A 23801-nucleotide genomic window follows, 5' to 3' on the forward strand; every position below is an offset into this window, starting at 1 on the left:
TCTTCTATGATGGGGTGTCATCGTCCTAATTGAACGTACTAAGTTCGCCGGTATTATGACCTTATACAATTCGCCTTTGGGGCAAGCTATTGTGAAACAGTATTTAAAATGCGGTTGTCAGATATCGCAGGGTGCGGTAGTTCAGGGTTGAATCAGTGTTTCTAATGTCGACGGTATGAGAAAGATGATCTTCCGAAAGGTGTAAAGTTAGCAGCAATTGTGGGTTCAAGTGCCACGAAGATAGATTTTATTTAAGGTAGCAACTGAGCAGCAAAGGATGAGGAAAGATATGTGGGGAGTGTCAGGCGGTGGCTAAAATTTCTAGAAGGCCGAGTATAAGAGGCCAAGGGTCGAGTAGTCGATTAAGGGGGTGAGTTCCGCCAAAGTGGGAGAGTGGAGGAGTTGAATATGGGCTTTGCAGTGGGATGACCACGTACCTTAAGGAGAGTTTGGAGTGATTTGAGAATATTAGTGATTGGTGATTGGGGTCTACGGATTTAATTTGAAGTATGGGCTATTATGCAGCAAGAGATTTGATATAACGGGAAGGAGCTGCTTGAATGAAGAAGGATACAACATAACTTTGAATTAAAAGAATGTTACCGCACATTTAATTGATGTCCACGAGGGGTGAATGGACTTGTGCAGCTGGAGAGTGAGCTCGGACTCAGGATGGGTTATTGATGTCATAGTGATTGTACCTCGTAAAGCAGCGTTGGAAGATGTCGGGGAGTGATTTCTACAGGTGGGTTATTCCTGTGAGTAGGTTAGCGGCCGCGTGGTTGGCGAGGCTTCTGCGAAGAATTCTAGTGGTTATACAGCGAAAATGTCGGTCGTGCAAATATGGTTGATGATTCAGAGTATAAAAATGGGGGTTTACAGTAAGATTCCGAGAATTTTGGCGGTTGATTGCGCAAGGTTACGTCAATAAGAGATAAAGAGTCCTGGTGAATGCCAGAGTTATGTAATAATGGCTTCAAGCTAAGTGGGAGAGTCCCACCGCCTATGATTGGGTTGCATGGTTAACTACTTGTGAGGTTTCTGGTTATTACCGTATTGATGGGTTACTCCAGCTACGGGAAAAGAATATAAGTGGTAATTTGAGCAAAGGAATTGTTAAAGGTGTGCTATGGTTGGCCTTATTGGCTCAAGTTCAGATTCGGAAGGGATTCAGGATTCGTGCTTTGTATAGATGCGGGTTCCAAGGATTCGGCCGGGTTCTTCGCTGAGAGGGTATTCATGTGGTAGAAGATTCATGGAGTTTATTAAATTCGGGGCCATGTCAGAGCGGGTGGCTCTCAGCAACGGTCCTAGTGAAATCAAAAGTTAAAGTGGATGCCTAATGATTTCGAGCCTATAGGTACGGTTAAGCATCAAGCTTGATAGCAGCCTATGAGAAGAGGCACAAAATGTTCTATGATGTTTTGACTTGCGATGTAGCAATTGGGAGGTACGAAATGGTTCGTGGGATTTGAGACAGCATGGTTTCGTGATTCAGGGTCAGTCGGGATGAGTGTGGATGGAGTGTGTTAAGTGTCGAATGGGGTTATCATTGTTTCAATGGCAATCAAGGAAAAAATGGAAGAAGAGGGATTGGTTAGCCATAGTCGAATTGGCATGTTGCTGGTAATGATCAGTTCTTTCAGTGCGATCAAGTTATGCAAGTGAATTGTGACGGTGCGTGTGAGGCTTGTCGGCCGCCGTAGTTAGTGTTATTCAGAAAGTATTCCACCGTTGTGGCCTGTTATGTAGAGGTGGACCCCGGAAGGGCTATGGTGGTTTAGACCACTACTTAGAGATTTACATATTCTAAGGTCATGAGAATTCACCTATGTGTTGCCATGGTCCTCCTGAAGTGACTTAAGTGGAAAGTTTTATATGATGAAGTGTCAATCTAACAGTGGTTCCGAAGCTATAATGAAAAACGAGTTCTATCGTATATTGGCATGTTAAGTGCAGTGAGTGGTATGGAATTTGAAGTGAAGATCAAGGTAGCAGTTCGGTGTTGACAAGGATGTCATGAGCTCGGATGAGCAGGAAAGGAGTTTCGATGTTTAAGGTAAGTTGGTTTTGTCACCAGCATCACCTAAGATCGATGTTTTGTAAAAAGGGTTTTGTATCCTGGTTAATGATTCTTGATCGCTTTTCAGCGTTAGTACGGCCGGTGGTTTGGAGGTACGACCCAGTTAATTGTTATGGTAAGTTGTGGGGGTGTGTCCCACAGGAAGATTGTATAAGTGTGGCAGGTAGTCACATGATTGATTAAAGACATAAACTAAGTATGAAGGTTGTGATAATATTGTTGATTTGAGAATATATGCCTGGAGGGCACTCAGCCTATTGAGTCGCGGACTGCGGATGATTTCTCCGAGTATGATGGATGTTCTTATGTGTTATGAGCGGAAGAGGAGTTATTATGGACCTTTGAAAGGTAATTAGCCTAGTTCAGTGCGATCAGAATCGGCTTGAGGTCGGTGGATGGATTCAAATGTGAATATGGGCTCTATATCAGGCCAAACGTGTTCAGTTCAGTAATGCGCTCCTTATGGAGGAGTAGTCAGGGTGTTATTTTGTTGTCAGATATTTCATGTAGTGATACATTGCGTCGTGTGAGTTGGGAGACGGCTTGAGAAATTGCTTAGGTGTTGAGGATCCGCGTAGAGATGATGTTATATGAGCAGGATGCTTTTGAGATTTCAAATCGTATATCGCACCTCAGTCGTGCTTGAGTTTTGTGGCTTCTGGCGCTATATGTCTCCCCAGGGATGGAATTATGCACTTAGTGTGCTTGTGACCGATATTCGGTATATTATTGAAATGAGCAATCTAGCTCGGTGCGTATCTCCTTATGCGAGTTTTATGGGTGGATCGGGTGGCACGCCGCCATGGTTATATTGTTCGGATCGGGTTGCGCGCCGCAACAGTGTGAAGCTGAGTACAGATCCCGTATCTGTTTTTATGTGTTTTGTTTCCTATTTTATGAGGAAAGCTTATATTAGTTGTGTGCCCGCGTTGCATGTATAATTCACGAGCATGGTGTTTGTTAATTAAGTCCACCGCGTCGTATGTATGATTCGCGAGCGGTGTAGTTGAGTTTCCTTCTCAAAGTTTGCTTTCCGTTATATCGCGCTCGTTATGGTAACCTATTGGCACATTGTAGCATCATATGGGACTTTTGGTCATGTCGGGGTGGCTTATTGCCTGAGCAGTTCATACTGGGTGAGACGAGATCATTGAATTCGAGATCAGTGCAATCTGAGTATATGAAGTATATTAAGGAGCTAAGACGATTGTTTGGTTCAGAATGAGGTGATAGTTCTTTCCAGGAGTGTAGAACCAATGAATTGCTGTTTCGGCAATGGTTAAGAATTTATACACATCTCATCCGTCGTGTCGGTATTGTAAGATTTAGAACAAGACCTATGTATGTCATGCGGTGCAGTGGGAGCACCAGATTCGTGGAATTTCGATTGAATTGATCAGAAAATGTTATTGTGGTCCGGTGAGTAAACTGATGCTAGGTGTGAATTCAGCAAAGTTATGCAGCCATGTTTGGGTACAGCGTGTAGTGATTGATATGGTGATCTTATGTTGGAAACAGGTCGGGCATAGAATTCCGATGTTGGAATTGGGCTTTTAGGCTTATTTGCTTGAATAAAAGGGAATATTTTCAGAATTGATCGAGCTGATGTGCTCAACTGAGTTGTGGTAGCACGGGAAGGTGCATGAGAAGTTAACCAGTGGTTTCAGACTACTTCAGTGTAGTTCTCAGCACGTTCGAGGACGAACGTATGTTTAAGTGGGAGAGAATGTAACGACCCGACCGGTCGTTTTGAGCCCTAGCGCGTCGTACAGCAGTCTGAGGCCATGAGCAGCTTCATTTCAGGTATTATGACTTGTACGCATGGTCCGAAATTAAATTTCGGGAAGTTCGGAGTTGATTTGGAAAGAGAATTCTCATTTCGGAAGCTTAAAGTTGAAGGAATCAACAAGGATTAGAATTTTGAGTAAACGACCTCGGAATCGGGATCTGAAGGTTCCAGCAGGTTCATATGATGATTTCGGACTTGGGCGTATGCCCGGATCGGATTTTGGATGACCCGGGAGCGTTTTGGCGCCTATTGTGGAAGTTGGCATTTTGGAAGAAATTTCATAAGTTTGGCTTGAAGTGCATTTCAGTGTTACCGATGTCCGTTTGGGATTCCGAGACTGGGAGTAGCTATGCATGGTGATTCTGGAGTTGGGAGCGCGATCGAAAGTGAATTCGGAGGTCCGTAGGTCATCTTGGAGCTATTTGGCTAAAGATAGAAAATTGAAGGTTTTTGAGAAGTTTGACCGGAAGTGGACTTTTTGATATCGGGGTCGGAATGCGATTCCGGAAGTTGGAGCAGGTCCGTAATGTCGAATATGACTTGCCTGCAAATTTGGGGTCAATCGAATGAGATTTGATAAGTTTCGGCATCGGATGTGAAAGTTAGAAATTTCAAAGTTCATAAAGATGAATTTTGGCGCGATTCGTGATTCGACGTTGTTTGATGTGATTTGAAGCCTCGACTAAGTCCGAGATATGTTTCCAGACTTGTTGGCACGTTCGGACGGGGTCCCGAAGGGCTCGGGTGAGTTTCGGGGTGGTTTCGGACCATTTCTAGGCCATTTATAACTGCTGGTTTTTGGCTACAGCAGTGTTCTATGCAATCGCGGGGAAGTCGCGATCGCGTTGAGTAAAATGTGAGAAACGGGCCAGTGAATCGCGATCGCGGAAAGCCTTTCGCGATTGCGTAGAGTAAATATTCTGCTGCACTGACTCGACTTCGGAGGCTCATATCTCACAATCTATAAGGAATTTTGAGATGATGTAAAAATGAATGTTGTAGCCCTTTGTGTCAAGTTTCTATAAAAGTAAACTATTTATGATTTGGATTTGTGTACAAAAAGATATGGCTGTTACACTACAGGGTATCCGGGAAGATGAAGAAGAAAATTGTGTTACACATGGGCTGACTTTGACAAATTATATCTAGTAATCTATAAGGAATTGGGAAATGACCAACATATTAAAGTTGTATATCTTTGAGTCTAGTTTTCAGAATATTTAACCATTTGTCATTTGGAGTTGTGTGCAAAGAGTTATGACTATTCTACTAGAGGCTATCCGGAAGGCTGGGAAATTGTTCTCCGCGATCGCGAAGCTCTTTCCGCGATTGCGAAGAGTAAATTTTGGGCTGGAAAAATTGTTCTCCGCGATCTCTTAGCATTTTCCGCGATCGCGATGAGTTAATACCTGGGCAGAATGATATTTTAGCGGGTTTAGCTCATTTTTCTTCATTTCTTCAAAGCATGGACGATTTTTGGAGAGCTTCAAGAAGGGATTTCGTCATCTATGTTAAGGTAAGTTACTCCTACTCATTTCTAAGTTAAATACAAGATTATATCATGGAATTAGACATGAAATTGTGGGAAAATTGGGATTTTTGGAAGAAAACCTAGAAACTTGATAAATTGGATTTTACCATAAATTTGAGCATGAAATTAGGAGTAAATTATATATTTGAGCTAGTGAAGCTATGGGTAGAGTATATCTTCGAGAAATTTCGGAATCCGGGCACGTGGGCCCGAGGGCATTTTGGTCATTTCGCTAAGCGGTGTTGGGAATTTGTATAATTTGAATTGTTAACAAGTATTTGAGTATATTCTCATTAGTTTGCCATTATTTGGCTAGTTTCGGAGCATTTTGCAACGATTCGAATCGTCGGGAAGGCTTGGAAGCCGTTTATGGAATTTCGGAGTGAGGTGAGTCTCCTTTCTAACCTTGTAAGAGGGAATTGTCCCCATAGGTAAAATAATTGATTATGTGCTCCAATTTGTGGGGGCTACGTACGCACGAGGTGACGAGAGTCCGTGCGTAGCTACTATTATGCTATTGTCCGGGTAGTTAGGACCCAAAAGCATGCTATACTTGGATTAGTTGTAAGCTCATTGATAGCATGGATTGCTTAGATCGCATTGAATTAGTAAATGAATTCCAAAAAGGATTAAACTTTAATCTCTTAAACTGTTAAAAAGAGGACCGGCTTTTAATTGGACAAATGCTCCCTGATAAATCCTTAATTGGCTATTTGAGCATGTATTTTTATGTGAACCTGCGTCGCATGATTGATTCGCGAGCAGGGTGATTGTTTATTTTATGTTGACCGCGTCGCACGGATAGTTCGCGAGCGGGATAATAGATGCATCTATGGTTCGAGCCGTTCGACCCTCGGCAGTGCAAAGTTTACATTTCTGTTGGAGTGGGCCGTCGACCTCGGCATGATTTGCGCATGATATATTGTCGCTTGAGAATTTTTAACTGTGAAATTGCCCTTCGTGGCTTGATTTAAATTGATAAGATAATGAAAAGTAAACCTTCAAAATCCCTTATTATTTGTTGAAGGTGTTTTGCCTATTTTCCGGGTTTGTGAGTTAGAACTGCTGTATAAAATCCCTGATTTCCTCACACTTTTAGTATATTATTATTAGACCACTAGTAAGTGTCGAAGTTGACCATCTCGTCTCTACTTCTTCGAGATTAGGCGGGATACTCATTGAGTACACGCTGTTTACGTACTCATACTACACTTCTGTGTATTTTTGTTGCACATGTATATGTAACCCTAGTGGCCTACTGGGCGTAGCAGTGCGGATGATTCCGGGACTAGGTGAGTTGCATTATTCGAGGCGACCCGCAGCTAGTATAGTCCCTTTCAGTATATTGTATTTATTTCTTGTCCACTGTATTTCGGACGGATGTTGTATTTTATTTCCTTATCTGTAGATGCTCATGCACTTGTGACACCGGGTTCTGGGAGGATTTTGGGTTATTCAGTATTAAGTCTTTTATCGACTTTATGTTCATTTTTGTAAAATTTTTATTATCTAATATTTAACGTATAAGAAAAATGATTTCCGCAAAGACAAAAACTGGAATTTAATTATGGATTCTTGGTTGGCTTGCCTGACAGCGGTGTCCGGCGCCACCACGACCCTTAGTGGATTTTGGGTCGTGACATAAGATTTCTAATTACGTAGAGACTGTGGGGTACGAGGAATTAACATATTCTTTTTCTTTGGTTTTCCACTTGATGTCTGGTATTCATATTGGTCCGATTATATTCGGATTTGCGCCGCATATGGGTCTATTCTGGGGGGAAGTGCTCCCTACCAAGAATTTTTCCATACCTAGGGCTCGAATCCGATATCTTTGATTAAGGGAAGAGCAACCTCATTCGCTGCACCACATCCTCTAACGGTGGAATTAACATATTCGACCCTCCGATACTTTCCTTATCCACGTACAAGACCGACCTTTTTATGAGCGAAAGTCATTTAGGCTTTTGGATTGAATTATCCTACCTGTTTTAATCTATATATGTACATAATTGATTAAATTAATTACAGATTTGAGCACTAAAATTTGATTATTTTTTGGTATAATAATGAAATCGTTCTAATAATGAATTGAAGGCTGGAAATTCGAGTTAGCTAAGCGCCACATGAAGTTATCATTTTGTCGGTCGTCGCCCATGGTCTTTTCTCGTTGGCTTAGGTTTAGGTTTTGTTTGTTTAATCTACAAAGCAAAGTATGAATTATTGGGATCGAAAATAACAAGGCATCATGCAAAAGCTAACAAAACAAACTTTAGCGATGATAAATTAGACGATAAAAGAAAAAAAATATATCAGAAACTAATATTATAATGCGGTTTGGTCAATTAACCTACATTCATATAGGACATGAACAATCCATTAGGAGTATATAAAAGAGACTACAAAAAATACTCAGAAAAAATTCTTCCCTCTAAACATGATAGGTGCAAGATAGCTATCCAGGATCTAACTCTAGTTAAATTCACTTCTAATGTTTTAATGATTCTCACGAATTCACTCGATGATTAGTACAATCATATAGTCAAGACTCCTCTCTTGATTAAATCCGAACTCTACGAGGTAAACTAATATAAGGCACTGTAAAGTATGCAAGAACGCGTTAATGGACTAGTCTTTAGGAAAACATCTCTCAAAGAATCTCCTAACTTGGTTTTGTCAACAATTCAAAAAGCTCTTTCGATTAGTTAGAATTGTTAAATTAAACCAAACAAAATAATGCAAAGATAATCACCCAAAATATTCTTCATTCAATTAAATGATTCGGTGAACAAATTTACAATCAATTCAAAGCTCCATAGACGAATTCATGCAAATAGCTAGAGCTAAAATCCACAAATATCAATCAAAATACCATATCTGTCAAATAAAGTAAACTAATTGATAATCATGGAGAAAATCATCACGAGTAAAGTTGAGTAAGAAAACATGAATTCACTCCAATCGAGTGTTGAGTTGAGGAAAGAATGATGAATCCTTGTGTCCTAGAGTCTCAAATGCTCTTCCAATATTCTGTAGGTCAAAAGTCTACTCAAAATTATATTTTTGATGTATTTATACCATGTAGGAACGGTCTCGGACGAGACTACTCTTTCCAAGCTGAAGTGAAAAAGTTGGCCAACAAAAATACATAGGCGTGGCGCGCCATGCGCCGCACATGTGGGATCTTTTAGAGAGTTGATTTTTCACTCTGCAGAAAATTTGCACTAGCGCAACGCGGCCCACGATGCACCACGCGGCGCGGTAGTGCATTTTTCTTGGAGTAGGAATTTTCTCAATTTTTAACATCCAGACTTGATCCGAACCTCGAGCACGATCCCGTCTTAATTCCTTGGACTTCTACTCAGACTTCAAAGCTCCAATTCATCCATTTTAGTGTGATGACCCAAAAGGTCATCACTTGTTTTAAAATGAAATTCTACGTTCCGAGGCTTAAAAGCCTCTCTTAGCATCACCTCGATTTACGTGCGTAGTCTGGGCGCATAGCCGGAAAGCCTAAATGTGAATATCTGTGAAAAATGATAACTTTTGACTATAAAATAAATTAATTTGACTTCGGTCAATATTTTGGGTAAACGGACCCAGACCCGGACCCGTGATTTGACGGTCCTGGAGGGTCCGTAGGAAAATATGGGACTTGGGCGTATGCCCGGAATCGAATTCCGAGGTCCCAAGCACGAGAAATGAATTTTTGAAAGAAATTATTTTCTGAAATTGTTTATAAGGTTTGGAAATGCATTTTGATTAGAACATGTTGGTATCGGACCCGTATTTTGGTTCCGGCGCCCGGTACAGGTCTTATATATGATTTAAGATAATTCTGTGAAGTTTGGTAAGAAACGGAAGCCATTTGACGTGATTCGGACCTTAAATGCAAATTTGATGTTTAAAGAAGTTTTGAGAAATTTCGTTGATCTTGAGGTTTAATTCGATGGTCATGATGTTATTTTGGTGATTTGAGTACACGAATAAGTCCGTAGAATGTTTTTGAGGTTGTGTGTATATTTGGTTTGGAGCCTCGAGGGCTCGGGTGAGTTTTGGATAGGCCACGGGGTGAAATTTTGGACTTAAGGAATTGCAGGCCTGCAGGCTTCGCATTTCCCAACCTCCCTTCGCAATTCCCAAACCCATGTTCGCAATTCCCAAGGTTCGCAATTCCCAAACCCATGTTCGCAATTCCCAGACTTCGCAATCCCCAAACCCATGTTTGCAATTCCCAAGCTTCGCAATTCCCAAACCCCTATTTGTAATTCCCACATCTGAGACCTGCAACTTTTATACTTAGCCGAATTTTTAACCCATTTTCATATTCTCTCAAAACATAAACACACTTAGGCGATTTTTCAAGGATTTCTTCTCCAAATCAATTGTAAGTCGATTTTAACTAACTTCCTTCAATTCTTAACATCTTTTAACATGATTTCAACTTCAAATCAATGATTTTCATGGGGGAAATTGGGTGTTTTAGGTAGAACCTAGGTTTTTCAAAAATTGGGGATTTGGACCTCAATTTGAGGTCCGATTTCAAAACAAATTATATATTTGAGTTCGTGGGGGAATGGGTAATCGGGTTTTGGTTCGAACCTCGGGTTTTTACCATGTGGGCCCGGAGGCGATTTTTGACTTTTGGGCAAAACTTTGGAAAATTTATTTTCATGCATTCAAATTGATTCAATTAGCGTTTATTGATGTAATTAAGTAACTTGTGACTAGATACGAGCGAATTGGTGGTGGAATCAAGGGGTAAAGCTATAGTTGAATCGTGAATTGTGTTCGAGGCATTGAGGTAAGTGTTTGGTCTAACCTTAGCTTGAGGGATTAGGAGTTGTGTCTATTTGCTACGTGTTAATTTTAGAGTACGATGTATAGGCATGGTTACGAGTATCTATACGTCGGTGTCAAGCATGCCCGTGAGTCTTGTGTTATAAATTGTTAAGACTCTGTTGTGGTTTATTATGCCTCACATGTTATTATCATCATTGTTCCCTTGCCGGGATGTTTGGTTGATATTATTGTTCCCTTGCCGGGATATTGTTGAGATATTATTGTTCCCTTGCCGGGATATTGTTGAGATATCATAGTTCCCTTGCCGGGATGTTGTTGAGATATTAATGTACCCTTGCTGGGAAGTTATTATGTTGCTCTTGTTCCCTCGCCGGGATTCTTTGTGTTTGTTATTATTTTGTAAATGGGAGCGGGTGGTACGCCTACCACGAGATTCAATGAAATGGGAGCGGGTGGTACGCCTACCACAAGATATAATGAAATGGGAGTGGGTGGTACGCCTACCACAAGATATAATGAAATGGGAACGGGTTGTACGCCAACCACAAGATATAATAAAATGGGAGCGAGTGGTACGCCTACCACAAGATACATGAAATGGGAGCGGGTGTCACGCCTGCCACGAGATAAATGAAATGGGAGTCGGTGGCACGCCTGCCACGAGATACATGAAATGGGAGCGGGTGGCACGCCTGCCACAAGATATGAGAAATGGGATCGGGTTGCACGCCTGCAACAAGATGTGAAAAGAAAGTGAGATCTGCTTTTGTTTCCTTATTCTTGTTAGTAGTTGGATTTTGATACCTTTATAATTCTCTTGATATTCTGTTTTTACCTGTTATTCCCCGAAGCATGTTTCCCCCTCCCATCTTTACTTGTTTACTTCTGTATTTCTTTCCGCAGTATATATTTGAACTGCACAGGTTTATGTGGTAGTCTGGTCTAGCCTCGTCACTACTTCGCCGAGGTTAGGCTAGACACTTACCAGCACATGGGGTCGGTTGTGCTGATGCTACACTCTACACTCTTTTGTGCAGATCCTAGTGCTGTTGACTTCGGACAATAGATCAATTTGCTACCTTCAGTCCACGCGGAGATCCAAGGTAGACCTGAAGGCGTCCGCAGGCCCTAGCGTCTCCTCTATCTTCTATTCCCTGTTTCAATTTCCTTATTCCAGAAATAGTGTACTGTTATTTCTTCAGACTTTGTGTGTAGTGAATCTTAGACTGTCTGTGACACTGTGACACCAGGTTTTGGGTGGTTAAGGCTTAAGTATTTGTAATAGTTACGGTTTCATAAATGTTATTGTTGTCTTCCACTGTTATCACGTTATCGCCTTATAATTGTTAAAAGGAAATAATTGGTTAATGAAGTATTTAGATTAAAAATTTGGCTTGCCTAGCTCACATTAGTAGGCGCCATCACGACTCTCGAGGGTGGGAAATCTGGGTAGTGACAAGTTGGTATCAGAGCTCTAGGTTACACGGGTCTCACAGTTCACAGACAAGCTTAGTAGAATCTGAGGGATCGGTACGGAGACGTCTGTATTTATCTCCCAGAGGCTGCAGAGTTAGGATCCCTAGGATTATCTAGACAGTTGTCATGAGGTTCTCAGGAACATGGTGATAGTTGAGACCAACGGGGTCGATTTTGCCACTTTTCGCTTGTCTGGATCCGCCAAGACTTGGTGGAGAGATTATTGCTTGGCTAGACCGGCTGGATCACCAGCCTTGGCATGGGAGCAGTTGACGCAGCTATTTTTGGAGAAGTTTCTCCCTATCACACAGAGAGAGGCCTATCAGAGACAGTTTGAGCGTCTCCAGCAGGGTTCCATGACTGTCACCTAGTATGAGACCAGATTCATCGATTTGGCTCGTCATGCTCTTATCATACTTCCCACATAGAGAGAGAGGGTGAGGAGGTTCATTGATGGAATTATTCAGCCGATTCGTCTTCAGATGGCCAGGGAGGCTAGGAGTGAGATATCTTTCCAGGAGGCGGCCAATGTGGCCCGGAGAGTTGAGATGGTTCTATCATAGGGGGATGGTCATAGGTCGGACAAGAGGCCCCGTCAGTCAGGCAGATTCAGTGGTACCTCGTTTGGAGGTAGAGATTCGTATGGTAGAGGCCATCCTCCTAGGCCCTTTCAGTCAGCACTTCAGGTTTCTCACCGTGCTTCAGGCGGCCGTGGTTCTCAGATGCAGTATTCGAATCAGCAGTCCTACAGTGCACCACCAGCTCCTATCAGTGCACCGCCGCTTCAGAGCTTCCAGGGTCGTCATCCCCAGCAGCCGAGGGCTTGTTTTACTCTTGGCGACACGAGGCACGTTGCTAGGTATTGCCCTCCAGCACCGAGTAGCTCTCAGCATCAGGGTCGTCGTGCCATGGTTCAGGCACCTAGTGTTCCACAGCCCGCCCAGCCAACTAGAGGTGGGGGTAGAGGTGCTAGAGGTGGAGGTAGAGGTCCTAGAGGTGGAGCTCAGGCTGCTAGAGGTGGAGGCCAACCAGCAGCAGGCCGTCCCAGAGATGCAGTCCAGGATGGTGGGGCCTAGCCCCGATGTTATGCTCTTCCAGCCAGGCCCGGGGCTGAGGATTCGGAATGCAGTTATTACAGGTACCGTTCTGGTTTGTGATAGAGATCCTTCAGGGTTATTTGATCTAGGGTCTACGTACTAGTATGCGTCATCTTATTTTGCACCGTACCTGGTCATGCCTAGTGATTCTCTGAGTGTTCCTATTTATGTGTCTATACCGGTGGGTGATTCCATTGTGGTAGATCGAGTCCATCGTTCATGTATAGTTGTGATTGGAGGTCTTGAGACTCGTGTGGATTTTCTTCTTCTGGACTTGGTCGATTTTGATGTCATATTAGGGATGGACTGGTTATCACCTTACCACGCTATCTTGGACTGCCATGCCAAGACTGTGACCTTAGCCTTACCGGGTTTACCTCGTTTAGAGTGGAGAGGGACTCCTGTTCATTCTACCCGTAGTGTTATCTCTTATGTGAAGGCTCGGCGTATGGTCGAGAAGGGGTTTTTGGCCTCTTTGGCCTATGTTCGTGATTCTAGTGCTGAGGTTCCTTCTATTGAGTCTGTGCTGTTGTTCGTGAGTTTCCTGAGGTATTCCCTTTAGACCTGCCGGGTATGCCACCCGACAGGGATATCGACTTCTGCATTAATTTGGCTCCGGCCACTCAGCCCATTTCTATTCCTCCGTATTGTATGGCCCTGCCTGAGTTGAAAGAGTTGAAGGAGCAGTTGCAAGACTTGCTTGAAAAGGGTTTCATTAGGCCCAGTGTTTCGCCTTGGGGTGCGTCGGTGTTGTTTGTTAAGAAGAAGGATGGATCGATGAGGATGTGTATTGATTACCGGCAATTGAACAAGGTTACAATTAAGAATAAGTATCCGCTGCCGAGGATTGATGATTTGTTTGATCAACTTCAGGGTGCCAAGGTATTTTCAAAGATTGACTTGAGATCTGGTTACCAGCAGTTGAGGATTAGGGCATCCGATGTCCCTAAGACAGCTTTCTGCACTCGGTACGGGCATTATGAGTTATTGATGATGTCATTTGGGTTAACAAATGCCCCAGCAGCTTTTATGGACTTGATGAACCGAGTGTTTAGGCCTTACTTGGATTCGTTCGTGATAGTCTTCATTGATGATATTTTGATCTATTCCCGCAGCCGGGAGGGGCACGAGCATCATCTTAGAGTGGTTCTTCAGACCTTGAGGGATAGTCAGTTGTACGCCAAGTTTTCAAAGTGTAAGTTCTGGTTGAGTTCAGTTGCATTCCTAGGTCATGTTGTGTCAGCAGAGAGTATTCAGGTTGATCCGAAGAAGATTGAGGTAGTCAAGAACTGGCCTAGACCAGCATCAGCTACAAAGATTCGGAGTTTCTTGGGATTGGCAGGTTACTATCATCGGTTCGTGGAGGGGTTCTCATCTATTGCAGCCCCGATGACCGGGTTGACCCAGAAGGGTGCCCAGTTCAGATGGTCGGACGAGTGTGAGGCGAGCTTTCAGAAGCTCAAGACAGCTCTGACTACGGCAGCGGTGTTGGTTTTGCCCACAGGTTCAGGGCCTTATACAGTTTATTGTGATGCATCTCGTATTGGACTTGGTACAGTGTTGATGTAGGATGGCAAGGTCATTGCTTATGCTTCGCGGTAGTTGAAGATTCATGAGAAGAACTATCCGGTTCATGATTTGGAGTTGGCAGCCATTGTTCACGCGTTGAAAATTTGGAGGCATTATCTGTATGGCGTGGCATGTGAGGTGTTCACGGATCACAAGAGTCTTCAGTATTTGTTCAAGCAAAAGGAGTTGAATTTGAGGCAGATGAGGTGGTTAGAGTTGTTGAAGGATTATGATATCACCATCTTATATCATTCGGGAAAGGCCAATGTGGTGGCCGATGCTTTGAGTAGAAAGTCAGCCAGCATGGGCAGTTTAGCCTATATTCCGGTCGGTGAGAGACCGCTTGCCTCGGATATTCAGGCCTTGGCCAATCAGTTCGTGAGGCTGGATGTTTCTAAGCCCAGTCGTGTGTTAGCTTACACGGTCGCTCGTTCTTCTTTATTGGAGCGTATCCGTGATAGGCAGTATGATGATCCCCATTTGTGTGTCCTCAAAGACACGGTGCAGCACGGAGGTGCCAAGCAAGTTACTTTGAGTGATGATGGAGTTTTGAGATTGCAAGGTCGAGTTTGTGTGCCTAATATGGATGGACTCCGAGAGTTGATTTTAGAGGAGGCCCATAGCTCCAGGTACTCTATTCATTCGGGCGTCGCGAAGATGTATCAGGATTTGCGGCAGCATTATTGGTGGCGGAGAATGAAGAAGGATATCGTTGCATATGTGGCTCGGTGTTTGAATTGTCAGCAGGCTAAGTACGAGCATCAGAGGCCTGGTGGTTCATTTTAGAGGATTGAGCTTCCCGAGTGGAAGTGGGAGCGGATCACTATGGATTTCGTTATTGGACTCCCGTAGACTCGGAAGAAGTTCGACGCAGTATGGGTCATTGTTGATAGGCTGACCAAGTCAGCGCATTTCATTCCTGTGGCAGTCTCCTATTCTTCCGAGAGGTTAGTTGATATCTATATCCGGGAGATTGTTCGTCTTCATGGTGTGCCCTTGTCTATCATTTCGGACCGAGGTACGCGGTTTACCTCACGTTTCTGGAGAGCATTTCAGCGAGAGTTGGGCACGCGGGTTGAGTTGAGCACAGCATTCCATCCTCAGACGGACGGGCAGTCCGAGCGGACTATTCAGATTTTGGAGGATATGCTCCGAGCTTGTGTCATTGACTTTGGAGGCTCATGGGGTCAGTTTTTGCCATTAGCGGAGTTTGCCTACAACAACAGCTACCAGTCAAGTATTCAGATGGCTCCCTATGAGGCTTTATATGGTAGACGGTATCGGTCTCCGGTTGGATGGTTTGAGCCGGGAGAGGCTCGGTTGTTAGGTACGGATCTGGTTCAGGATGCCTTGGACAAGGTCAGGATCATTCAGGATAGGCTTCGTACAGCTCAGTCCAGGCAAAAGAGTTATGCTGACCGCAAGGTTCGAGATTTGGCTTTCATGGTCGGTGAGCGGGTATTGCTTCGAGTGTCGCCTATGAAGGGCGTGATGAGATTTGGGAAGAAGGGCAAGCTTAGCCCTAGGTTCATTGGCCCATTTGAGATTCTTGATCGAGTGGGAGAGGTGGCTAATAGACTTGCATTTCCACCGAGCTTATCAGTCGTGCATCCAGTGTTTCATGTGTCCATGCTACGGAAATATCACGGCGATCCATCCCACGTGTTAGATTTTAGCACTGTCCAGTTGGACAAGGACTTGTCTTATGAGGAGGAGCCGGTAGCTATTCTAGATCGGCAGATTCGTCAGTTGAGATCGAAGAGTTTTCCTTCTGTTAGTGTTCAGTGGAGAGGTCAGCCTCCTGAGGCATCAACCTGGGAGTCCAAGTCTGATATGCGGAGCCGTTATCCCCATCTTTTCCCCGACTTAGGTACTTCCTTCTTTTGTCCGTTCGAGGACGAACGGCTGTTTTAGAGGTGGAGAATGTGATGACCTGTTTTAAAATGAAATTCTACGTTCCGGGGCTTAAAAACCTCTCTTAGCATCACCTCGATTTGCGTGCGCAGTCCGGGCGCGTAGCCGGAAAGCCTAAATGTGAAAATCTGTGAAATATGATAAGTTTTGACTATAAAATGAATTAATTGGACTTCGGTCAACATTTTGGGTAACCGGACCTGGACCCATGATTTGAGGGTCCCGGAGGGTCCGTAGGAAAATATGGGACTTGGACGTATGCCCGGAATCGAATTCCGAGGTCCCAAGCCCGAGAAATGAATTTTTGAAAGAAATTATTTTCTGAAATTGTTTATAAGGTTTGGAAATGAATTTTGATTAGAACATGTTGGTATCGGGCCCGTATTTTGGTTCTGGCGCCCGGTACAAGTCTTATATATGATTTAAGATAATTCTGTGAAGTTTGGTAAGAAACGGAAGCTATTTGACGTTGTCACGATCCAAAATCCACTAAGGGTCGTGATGGCGCCGGACACCATTGTCCGGCAAGCCAACAACAAATAACTAGTAATTTCTCGTTTTAAATATTTCTGAAATCACTTCTTTTACACGTTTAAACAATACATAATAAATTCCACTGAATAAATAATGAAACATTTAACAAATTTAAATTTCTGAATAAACCCATAGACATCCCCAGAACCCGGTGTCACAAGTGCATGAGCTATTTCTAAGAAACAATACAATACAACATCCGTCCGGAATACAAATTGGACAGAAAGTAAATACAATACACTGAAAGAGACTACACTAGCTGCAGGCCGCCTCGAGGAAATACAGCTCACCTAGTCTCCGGGTCACCCGTGCTGCTACGCCCAATGGGCCAATAGAAATACCTGTACCTATGCAACAAAATGCACAGCAAGTGTAGCATGAGTACGTAAACAACGTGTACTCAGTAAGTATCCCGCCTAGTCTCGAAGAAGTAGAGACGAGATGGCAACGTTGACACTTACTAATGGTCAAATAATAATATTATTAAAGCGATGACTCACGAATTATTTAAGGGCATCAGTAGATTTAAATGAATTACTAAACAGGTAAAAGTCCCTTTTTATTAAAAGTCTCCGGATTCATAATCCATAAACTAACAATTATCTCAAGTCGGGGAAAGCAGATATTAGTATCAACAAATATCACAACAAGCAATACAAGCACGCACAACTCATGCCGAGGTGGTACGGCCCGATCCAACAATATTTAAAATGTGCACTGCCGAGGGTCGAGCGGCCCAAACCATACATGCATCTATTACCGCGCTCGCGAATCATACATGCGACGCGGTCAAATTTAAATAAACAATCACCCTGCTCGCGTACCATACATGTGACGCAGGTACACATAGAAACACATGCTCAACAGCAAATTAAGAATTTTACGGGGAATATTTATCCCATTAGAAGCCAATTCTCTTTTAATGATTTAAGGAACAAGTTTAATCCTCTTAGAAATTTACTTACCAATTCGATAGGATTTAAGAAATTCAACTGTCAATAAGATTGCAATTATTCATAGTATAGCATGCGTTTTGGGTCCTAGTCTACCCGGACTTACACATATTAGTGGCTACGCACGGACTCTCGTCACCTCGTGCGTACGTAGCCCCCAAAAATAGGAGAACATAACCAATTATTTCACCTATGGGGACAATTCCCTCTCACAAGGTTAGAAAGGAGACTCACCTCGCTCTGAAGATCCATAACCGGCATTCCACGCCCTTCCGAAGACTTGAATCGATGCTAAATACTCCCAAAACTAGCCAATGATTATGCAAATTCATTAATATACGATAAACTACTCATACTAATCCAATTTATAACAATTCCTAACCCCGATCAGAAAGTTAACAAAAACGCCCTCGGGCCCACGTGCTCGGATTTCAAAAATTTTTGAAGAATAAGTTTACCCATAGCCTCACGAACTCAAATATATAATTTTCTCTTAATTTCATACCCAAAATCGTGGTCAAATTCCAAGAATATCAATTTTCTAGGTTTTCCCTCAAACCCCAAGTTTTCTCCAAATTTCCACGTCCAAATCCGTATATAACCATGTATTTAACTCAAAACTAACATAAATTACTTACCTCGTGCTTGGTGGTGAAAATGGCACCTCAAAGTTGCTCCAAATCGGCTCCAATGGAAGAAAATAGGGTTGAAATGAACCCAACCCCCGATTTAAAAGAACCTCACTGCCTCCAGCATTTCCGTATCTGCGGTCCCGCATCTGCGAGAAATGGGCCGCATCAACGAAAAGCGGGCCAAAGAGCTGGGACCGCATCTGCGGAGCCGCTTCTGCAGCTTGGGAGCCGCATCTGCGGTTCCTGGCCTGGGCTGCCCTGGGCCGCTTCTACGATGGGAGGACCGCATCTGCAGTCTCGCACCTGCGGTCCACCAACCGCAGGAGCGGTTATGACAAAAGTAGCAGCTAGCACTTCTCAAAATTCTATTTTCGATCCATTAACCATCCGGAATCCACTCGAGGCCCCCGGGACCCCATCCAATCATACCAACCAGTCCCAAAACACATTACGGACTTGCTCGAGGCCTCAAATCATATCAAACAATGCTAAAACCACGAATCGGCCTCCAATCCAAACTTTATGAACTTTAGAATTTCAAACTTCTACTTTCGATGTTTAAACCTATCAAATCACGTCCGATTGACTTCAAATTTTGCGCACAAGTCATATTCGACACTACGGACCTACTCCAACTTTCGGAATCGGATTCCGACCCCGATATCAAAAGGTCCACTTTCGGTCAAACTTCTCAAAACCTTCAAATTTCTACCTTTAGCCAAATGGCTCCAAAATGCTCCACGGACATCCGAATTCACTTCCAATCGCACTCCAAACTCCAGAATCACCATACGGAGCTACTCCCAGACTTGGAATACCAAACGGACATCGATACACTGAAATGCACGTCAGCCCAAACTTATGAAATTTCTTCTAAAATGCTAACTTCCACAATAGGCACCAAAATGCTCCCGGGTCACCCAAAACCCGATCCAGGCATACGCCCATGTCCGAAATCATCATACGAACCTGCTGGAACCTCAGATCCCGATTCCGAGGTCGTTTACTCTGAAATCGAATCCTAGTCAATTCTCTCAACTTAAAGCTTTCGAAATGAGAATTTTCCCTCCAAGTCAACTCCGAACTTCCCAAAATTTAATTCCGACCACACGTACTAGTCATAATGCCTGAATTGAAGCTGCTCATGGCCTCGAACTGCTGAACGGCGCGCTAGGGCTCAAAACGACCGGTCGGGTTGTTACATCCTCTCCCACTTAAACATACGTTCGTCCTCGAACGTGCTAGGAACTGTGTTGGGGTTGTCTGGAATCACTGCTTAATACCTCGTGCACCTACCCGTGCTACCACAACTCAGTTGGGCACATCAGCTCGATCAAATCTAAAGATAACCTCTTTCATTTAGGCAAATAAACCTTGGACCCAGTTTCAACATATGAACATTGTATCAATCACCACACGCTGTACCAGAACATGACTGCACGCCCTTGCTGAATTCACACCATGCACCCCATCATTCACCAGACCATAATAACACTCTCTGATCATAATAGTCGACACTTCCCGAATATGATGCTCACAATGCACGCCATGACCTATATAAGTCCTGTTCCAACTATCGCAATGCCGCCACGATAGAAAGGACGTGTAGAAATTCATAACCAACTGCCGAATCAACGATTCATAGGATCTATACTCCTATCGAGAACCATCACCTCTTTCTGAACCAAATAATGGTCTTTGCTCCTTAATATACTTCATATAATCCGATCGCACTGATCCTAGATCCAGTAACCTTATCTTACCCTGTACAAACTGCTCAGGCAACAAGTCACCCCTGACATGACCAAAAGTCTCATGTGATGCCACAACGTGCCAATAGGCTACCATCTCGAACGCGACACATAAGAAAAATGAACTCTGGAAGGGACTACTCAAATCAAGCAACTAATACAAACTTTTCCTCAGAAAGTGGAGAAACAAAACATATAGAATAGAATATAGGGGACTGTAATTATCATCTCACTGTTGCGGCATGCAACCCGACCCGCACATAAAACTCACATAAGGAGATACGCATCGAGATGAATTGCTCATTACAACAAGATACCGAATATCGATCACAAGCACGCTAAGCGCATAATACCATCACTGAGGGGATATATGGTGCCATAAGCTACAAACTCGAGCACAACTGAGGTGCGATATACGATCTGAATCTCCAGAGCCATTTTGCTTATATAACATCATCTCTACGCGGAACCTCAACACATAAGCAATTTCCCAAGCCGTCTCACAACTCACACGGCGTAATATATCATTACTTGAAATAACTGACGACGAAATAACACTCTGACTGCTCTTTCCCAAGGAGCGCCTTACTAAAATGAACACGTCTGGCCTGATATAAAGCCCATATTCACCCTTGAATCCATCCACAGACCTCAAGCCGATCCTGATTGCACTGAAATAGGCTAAAAACCTTTCAATGGTCCATAATAACTCCTCCTTTGCTCATAACATATAAGAACAACCATCATAACTGGAGTAATTATCCCCAGTCCGCAACCCAATAAATCAAGTGCCCTCCAGGCATCAATTCCCAAATCAACGATATCACCACAATCTTCATACTTGGTTTAACCCTTCAATCAATCAAGTGACTACATGCCACACTTATACAACCTTCCCGTGGGGCAAGCTCCCACAACCTTCCGTGACAGATAACAGATCTGTACATCCAAACCACCGGCCGGCACTAACGCTAAAAAGTGATCAAGAATCCTTAACCAGGATGCAAAGCCTTTTTCACAAAACACCGATCTCAGGTGACGCTGAAGACAATACCAACTTACTTTAACATCGAAACTTCCTTCCTGCTCATCCGAGCTCGTGACGTCCTTGTCAACACCGAACTGCAACCTTGCTCCTCACTTCAAATCCCACACCACTCACAACATGCCAATATACGATAGAACACAATTTTCATCGTAACTCCGGAACCACTAATAGTTTAACACCTCATCATATAAAAACTTTTCACTTAACTCACTTCAGGAGATCCATAGCAACACATAGGTGAATTCTCATAACCGTAGAATATGCCAATCTCTAAGTAGTGGTCTTAAGCCACCATAGACCTTCCGGGACCCGCCTACACATGACAGGCCATAATAGTAGAATACTTCTGAATAACATCAATTACGGCTGCCGACAAACCTCACATGTACCGCCACAAATCACCTGCATAACTTGATCGTGCTGAAGGAACCGATCGCTGCCACCAATATGCCAATTCAACTATGGCTAATCAATCTACCTTCTTCCAATTTTTCCTTGATTTCCTTAGAAATAATAATAACTCCATTCAACACATAGCATACTCCATCCGCACTCATCTCGAGTGACCTTGACTCACGAGACCATGTTGTCTCACATACCACGAACCATTTCATGCCTCCCAATTGCTACCCTGCAGGTCAAAACATCATAGAATCTTCTGGGCACCTCATCATAAGTTGCTACAAGGCTTGATTCTTAACTGTATCTATAGGCTCGAAGCCATTAGGCACCACACTTTACCCCTTTTGAATCCACTAGGACCGTTGTTGAGAGCCACCCGCTCTAGCTTGGCCCCGAATATAATCACTCCATAAATCTTCTAGCACATGAATACCCTCTCGACGAAGCACCCGGCAGAATCACTTCCCTTGAGATCGACATCTATACAAGGCGTAAATCCTGAATCCTTCCCCAAGCCTGAACATGGGCCAATAAGGCCAACCATAGCACACCTTAAACAATTCCTTTGCTCAATCACCGCTTATGTCCTTTCTGTAGCTGAAATGACCCATCAATATGCTAATAACCAGAAACCTCGCAAGTAGTTAACCATGCAACCCTAATCATAGGCGGTGGGACTCTCCCACTTAGCTTGAAGCCATTATTACACAACTCTGGACTCCACCAGGATCCTTTATTTCTTATTGACATAACTTTGTGCAATCAACCGACAAAATTCTCGGAATCTTTCTGTAAAACCCTTTTTTATACTCTGAATCATCAACCATATTCACACGACCGATCTCCTTGCTGTATAGCCAATAGAACCCTTTGCAGAAACTTCACCAACCATGCGACCGCCGTCCTGCTCACTGGAGACATCCCGCCTGTGGGATCTATGTGCTGACGCCTTCCAACACCGCTACACGGGGTGCAAACACCACGACATTAATGACCCATCCTGAGTTCAAGCTCACTCTCTAGCTGCACGAGTCCATTCACCCCTCGTGGACATCAATTAAGTGCGGGCAACATCCTTGCCTTTCAAAGTTAGGTTGTATCATTCTCCATTTCTAGAAGCTCCTTTCCGTTATATCGGATCTCTTGCCGCGTAATGGCCCACACTTCAAATAAATCCGTAGGCTCAAATCATCAATCACAAAAATTCCCAAATCACCCCAAACTCTCCCACTTTGGCGAAACTCATCTCTTTAGTCGACTAGTCGACCTTTGCTTCTTATGCCTAGCCTTCTAGAAATTTTAACTACTGCCTGACGCTCCCCACATGTCCTTCCTCATCCTTTGCCACTCAGTTATTGCCTTAAATAAAATCTATCTTCGTGGCACTTGAACCCACAATTGCTGCTAACTTTAAACCTTTCCGAAGATCATCTTTCTCTAACCGTCGACATTAGGAACACCGATTCAATCCTACACTACCGCACCCCGCGATATTTAACAGCCGCATCTTCAATACTACTTCACAATCTCTTACCCCAAAGGCGAATCGTAGAAGATCATAACACCGGCGAACTTAGTACGTTCAATTAGGACAATAACACCTCGTCATAGAAGAAAACTCCACCACGCTCGCAAATACCAAATCTCGCTACTCCACCCGCCCACATCTGACCATTCTCAGTCCGATTTCCTTTCCCCTGCCGGGAATAAAATACCGAATTTCTAGATCATGCACTGAGTAACCCTCCCTTCAAGTCATTCACTGCCCCAACACGTAGGCAAACATCCTGCCATCATATCAATACTGCGGAACAATCGTTCATAGCATCATGGCAACTTGTGCCTAGCCTCAAAGCCCTCAGAAGTACCGCTACTGAGCTGAAACGACAGAATATCCTTCCACAAGGTGACGATAATAGCTCAGACAACTATGTAGGGAGAAACATCCCGCACCACCTCGGTAGTACCATTACAATTCTTCCATTCTCGATTTATAACAAGCGGTTCGTGTCGTGTAGGATTGAGTAGGAAGGAAACAGGGGCACAAGCCACCAGGAATCAAATCGCACGATGAGGAATCAAGAAGGGAAGTACTCCTAACAGTCCTGCAGCCTCCCGAAGATAAGTACAGACGTCTCCGTACCGATCCGCGAGACTCTACTAGACTTGCTCATGACTCGTGAGACCCTAGGAACCTAGTGCTCTGATACCATGTTGTC

This window comes from Nicotiana attenuata, chromosome 7, assembly GCF_001879085.1.
Source record: "Nicotiana attenuata strain UT chromosome 7, NIATTr2, whole genome shotgun sequence".
Classification (NCBI taxonomy): domain Eukaryota; kingdom Viridiplantae; phylum Streptophyta; class Magnoliopsida; order Solanales; family Solanaceae; genus Nicotiana; species Nicotiana attenuata.